The sequence below is a fragment of the Panicum virgatum genome, chromosome 3N (genome assembly GCF_016808335.1).
Source record: "Panicum virgatum strain AP13 chromosome 3N, P.virgatum_v5, whole genome shotgun sequence".
NCBI classification, from domain to species: Eukaryota; Viridiplantae; Streptophyta; class Magnoliopsida; order Poales; family Poaceae; genus Panicum; species Panicum virgatum.
The window spans coordinates 12,893,926-12,899,925 of record NC_053147.1 but is presented as its reverse complement, the minus strand read 5'-3'; the positions used below and the strand labels follow the sequence as shown (position 1 = coordinate 12,899,925).

At 46.6% G+C, this 6,000-nt stretch overlaps 1 long non-coding RNA gene across 1 annotated transcript; it reads right to left on the bottom strand.

The window, feature by feature from the left end:
* Nucleotides 1-4,438: 4,438 nt before the first annotated feature.
* Nucleotides 4,439-5,061, bottom strand: LOC120664380. Its single transcript, XR_005670855.1, has 2 exons — nt 4,975-5,061; nt 4,439-4,674 (listed from the first exon to the last, which is right to left on the bottom strand). It is a non-coding gene; the product is annotated as an uncharacterized LOC120664380 (long non-coding RNA).
* Between the last annotated feature and the right edge of the window lie 939 nt (nt 5,062-6,000).

Sequence of the window (6,000 nt, the reverse complement as noted above, 5' to 3'; positions counted from 1 at the left end):
CATGCAAGGATTTTGGCTGGAGGGATTTGTTTTGCCGAAAGCAACTAAGAGTAAATCCTTAGTTTCAAATTTTAGCTTAAAAAATTCTAGTTCCATTGACCATTCTAAGTGAGCATCTATCCAATAGCATACATGGTGGGAAGTAATTATCTTTCATCATCCAAACAACCATATTCATCATCAACATCTTTCACTTCTTACTCTATGTGGCAAAAGGGTTAAGCAGTCCCAAACCGTGAGAAGCGGACGATTCAAATCGAATTTGTTAACCTGACCAGGCAGACCTAAACACACGCATGGGAACAGAGTCACCCACGCAACAGTTCCCTTCAATTCCCGATTCACGGAACAGGCCCACCGCCCTCAAGTACAGCAGTACGACGACTCCGTACTCGCCATTAGCTAGATGTGAACGAGTTCAAGACGGTGGGGAGTATGTTCCGGCCTCGGTTCAATCCAGTACTTAAGCTTACCGATTACTATATTCTCGGCATGTGGTTAGTACGTTCAAAAGCTTAACCACCACTACCACACACTGCGGCCTTATCCATTTTTACTAAACAGACGGGGTATCACAAGTACCACAACCCCGCCCGTGAACCTTATAGTTGCAATTTGTAGTGGACATTCAATTCCCATAATTCTCGCGAGTGACAGGAAATCACTCGACTTCTACCGAACCATTAGCCTAGCCAACTAGCGACCTAAACCCACTAGTGTTCAAGCATAGGTACCTAGGATCATGCAACTAAGGTTTCAATCAACTCCTGTAAACGTAAATGCACAAGTATATAGAAATATAAGCAGTTGCATAAATCTACAATAGATGGGACATGCTCCGGGGCTTGCCTTGCTAAGCAAAGTTAGCCTTGGGCTCTTCCGAACTTTGGTTCGGGTCTTCGGCGGCTTCAGTTAGATTAGCTTGGGCTTCACGCTGCTCACTCTCGGACTCCGGCACCAGCTCGTACGTACCGTTGGCGAGAGTAGGCGTATCTATATGAAATGCACATGCATGAGTTGTGCGACCGTAACAATTTATTAATTACTTCACTATAAAGCTATAAAATATTTCACTTACACTTACTTGGGCAATCGTTTATAGAGCAGTAATTAACTTGGCTTAAACTTATAGAGCAAGTTGGATTTCTTATTTTTGTCTTTTTGTCATTTTTCACATAGAAACTTAGTTTATTTACTATCATTACTAGGAAGAGTTTATAGTGTTGAAATTTTTATGCAGAGAACAAAACTAAATAAAAAGCTTACTATAAAAGTTTCAGACATTTTCATTAATCATATTTAACATGAAAATTAAAATACACAGGTTCTTCTATAAACAAGATTCATTTCTACAAGACAGAATATGACAGTAATGGTGCTCATGATTTTACAGAGTATTCCAGATATGCTAAGAATCCTACTGTAAAAGTTTCAACAAATTTTAGTTAGCAAATTAATCGTGAAAAACAAAACAAATAGACACTACTAGAAACAAAACCTATTTATACATAACAAGATATACAAGTTCTGGTGTTAAAACTTTTTCTGAATATTTCTAATATGGTGTAAAGTATGCTGTGAATTTTTCCTATTTTTCTAGTTACCATAACTATTTATCATGAAATAGCACAATTAAACATGGATTAAATCACACATATAGCTAGACCGATCAAAAATTAACCAAACTTGGACATGGGTGTTTAACTAGCATTACGAAAACATGGAAAAAGTTTCATGCACATATATGTAGTATAATATCCAGAAATAAATAGCAAGTTGTTAAGCTAGATCTAGCAAAGACTAGGATTTCATCTAGTTAGGGGTGTCAATTGGTACTCAGATTTTTACACAGGTCTACACATCTAACATGTAACCCACTGACCAAAAATGGCTAACAGATCATGCTTATAACTTGAGATCTAATAAAACCTACACTTTCTTTGTATTTTAAATATATCAAAAACTATTGAGCAAAAGAAAAAGTGAACGTAACAAAAGTCATAGATCTAGTCACAAGGAACTCAGAACAATTGAGTTTGTATTTTTTCGATTTTTCTACGAATTTACATCAATTTTACAAGTTCACTGGAAAAACTAGAAAACATAAACACAGATTTGCAAAGGGGCCCCTGGAACTTTCACAAAACCCCCTGGAAATCTAAAACTAATTACGCAGGGGTCCCTAGCCGGAGTTGGGGACAGAGGAGGCGGCGGCGGACCGGTTCCCGGCGAGTCCGGCGGCCGGCGGCGAGGGAGGAGAGGGGAACAGCACGAGGCCACACTCTACCTCTAGGTGGGCTCCATTGGGGCTGGGGACGGCCGGAAGGGGCTCGCCGGCTTGGAGCAGGACCGGCGGACGGCGGCGGCGCCGCTCCGGCGGTCCGGGGCGGAGGTGAGCTGGTCTGGAAGCTCCGGGGCGGCGAGAGGAAGCTCGTGGGCGGGTCTATTGGGGCGAGGATGGGTGGATGATGGCGTTCACCGGGGAGGCATGGGGCGGCGACGGGGCGGGCTTGCTCCGGCGAGCTTCGGTGGCCGGAGCGGACAGGGGAGGGGGCCGGTGAGCACCAATGGGAGGTGGGGATCCCGTTCCCGGGCTCCGTTGGGGCGGAGGGAGGCCGGAGATGGGGGCTCCCCTGCGAGGTCGGGCACGGCGGCGACAATGGCGTGAGCGGCGGCGTTCCAGGGCACGGGGAGCGGAGTGGGGGCTTGGTTTGGGGTGGAACGGAGAGGGAAGGAGCGGGAACACGGGGTGGCGAAGCAAAATGGGGAGGAGAGGGCTGCAGAGGGGAGCTCGGCGGTGGAGCTCAGGCGGCGGCCATGGCGGGCGGCTGTGGCGAGCTCTGGCGCGCGAGAGTGGAGAGGGGGCGGGGCGAGGTGCTGGTCCGCGATGCAAATGAGAGAGGGCAGAGCTTCGCAGCGCGGCCAGGCGAAGTAAAGGACGCGGCGCTGGGATCGGCATTGATGGCCAGCGGCGTCGCCACGGTGTTGTCGCCGAGCTCTCGTCGCTTGGTGGCGTGCTCGACGGAGTAGAGGGTCAGTAGCAGGGCAGGCTCGACGGGACGGGAAGGAAGGTCAGCGGGATTGCACTCATGGCCGGGCAGCAAGCGCGGCATGCAGCGGCGCTGTGAGCTCGCGCTCGAGTGTCCTGCCGCGAGCACAGAGAGGAGGAAAGGGGAGAGAGAAAGAGAGAAGAGAGAGAGAGAAAAGAAAGGTCAACGATTTGACTCGTTTCAAACTCAAAAATTTCAATGGAAACTCGAAAAAATTTGAACACGAAAGTTGTTCAAAATTCAAATTCCTACAACTTTCCTTTCAGGCAAAACTTCATTTGAGCAACGATTTGAAAGTTTAAAATTTGAATGCAAGTTTAATGAACCCACTGTTTTTCGGGGTTATCTCCAAATTTCATGTTATAACTTGAAAAACTTTGAATACGAAAGTTGTTTATCTTGTCAAACTCTACAACTTTCGTTTTGTGCAAAAGTTTAGTTGAGCTATGGTTTGAAAATTATTTTTAAAGCATGTTGGTAAATATTTGAATTATTTCATCATTTCATGTGACCACTTTAAAATTTGAATTTGATTATTCTTGCGAAAATTTTAAACATCACCTAGGGTGTATATCATTGCATTTGTAAACATACAAGAAATGTATTATTTAATTTAATCTTGATGATTATGCATGATGCTATGTTTAATATTTTATGTTTAGTGTTTTAAACACCCGGGGTGTTACAGTATACTTCCCTCAGCCCGAAAGAAAAGTATGAAAAAATTTAATGCTAGAGCCAGAGCAGGATAGTACTAGCTGATTTCGTGTCCGCTAGGAACGCTCGCGCGCCGCTAGCGTCAGTACCGATTGCGCGCCGTTTGCATGTAGCAGCGAACGCTCGTCTAATATGAGCCCCCCAGAGCTTCACCTAGATTCATGAAACACGCATACTTCTATCTCTCGGAACCCTAGGTCCCACTGAAGTCTGCCAGAGGTAAGACCATCTTCAGCAAATTCCCTAATAAACATCTTCCAACAACTTATTATTAGAATATTCCAATCACTACTAGAAAACACATGTTCCCCTACGGTTCTAAACCCTAGGGAAAGGAGGAATAACCATAGGGAAATATTTTTCCCTAGTAGTTTTGGTAGGGAAAGCTTCCCAGGGACTATTTCGACGGGGAAGACAATGTGCCCTACAGTTTTGTGATGAAACCGTAGGGAAAAGAAGATTTCCCTAGAACTTTTGAGTTGTAGGGAACATGTTCACGTGACAAGACTTGTCTTACGTGGAAAGTTTATTTCCCTACAAAACTGTAAGCCTAGGGAACACTTTGTCATAATCCTTTTCTTATTATTTCTTGAATTGAGATTTATTGTTTTATATATGTTTATTTTATACATTTTGTCGCCATTGCAGTTTATATGAAAGAAACTAACAAGTAACAATGAAAAAAATGATTTTATTCAACTGAAATTATACATCAAGAATTCAAGATCCATTTGTTACATGTGCTAGCTTCTTCCATGTCGCCACCTAGAAAACACACACAACTCTATACAATGCATCATCGACTAAGACCACGACAAAAGCAAATTATCGCCATGGTTGTTTGCAAGCTTCCATCAGTATAGGAGTCACCGGTGCACCTTTACGCAATAGAAGTGGCAAAACTATCCTGCAGCCAGATTAACAAATGAAGTTAAATTAGATTAGTGCGGGCCAAAAGGTACATGTCAAGAAAATTCAACAAGCACAGGAAAAATATAACCAACAAATTAAATCTGTTTGTCATCTCACAGTCATCTGAGTGCTAGTTCCTGTCAGCAGGGGAAATCAAATAAGGGCACACCACAAAAATGAAAGATAAGCACCAATAATTTTTGCAATCAGTAACTAATTTGACGAGAGCCTGGGGTTCTGGAGGGGGACGGATGGAAGCGAACGTATTTGGGGGAAGTCATCACGGGAAAAGTACCTGTCGCATGAGAATCAGCCTGGACCTCGATCTCGGGAGTTCCTGTCCTTGTTGCCGCCGCTGATGAAGCAGAGGGCGTGTGTCGTGGACTTTTGGGGTACCCACAGTCGGGTGGCGGAACACACCCGTCTAATTCCCGAGGGGAAGTACACGGGGAAGTGCAAAGCGATCAGGACGATCTAGCTTGGAGGCATGAACGCAAGAACACACGGATTTAGAGTGGTTCGGGCCGCCGGAGCGTAATACCCTACATCCACTGTGTGATGTATTGCTCTTAGTATAAATGAGTCTATCCTCTGCCCAGCCGGGCTCTCCTATGGTCCTGACCCTTCTCTAACGGGCGTCTCCCTTTTATAGAGCAAGGAGGACGCGTACACAGGCGTCGGACCCCGACAGACAGTAGTGGTGCTACAGTGATGGAGAACCTCTTGCCGGAAACACTTCATCGTCCTGTAGACTCTCTGACCGAGGGGGGTCTTCTCCCGTCTCATCGGCGAGGCGCCCGTTGAGGCAGTGTAGGTTGCGGCGTAGACTGTTGGGTCTACCGTGTAGGCGTTATGATACTCCGCCGCCGAGTTGTCGTGTCTAACTGGTGTAGCAGACTGACGTGCGTGGCGTGAATGGTGCCAGCGGCTGTACAGTGTACCTTGGTAACGCGCGGTCAACAGTACAGCCTGGCGAAAATCTCCTCGGGCTCTGCTGTGGCAGAGCGCACTTAACGCCACCCGCATTGAATGCGGTAGTTGGTCAAGTCTTCCTGAGGAAGCTTGGCAGTCGCGCGTGTATCTGGGTCTGCGGACACGCGGCGGCTCCGGACCCCCCAGCGGCTCCGGACCCCCTAGTCGGGGTGTCTGTTCCCTCCCTGCCGAGGGGTCCGGATAGTATATGGGGGTCCGGGACCCTGTGGGAGGTCCGGGGCCCCCGGCTGTTTTGTCTGAGTGCTCCCTTCTCCGGGACACGTGGTGACACCGGACCCGACCCCGAGCGGAATGCGGGTCCGAGACCGTTGGTCCGGTGAGATGGAGT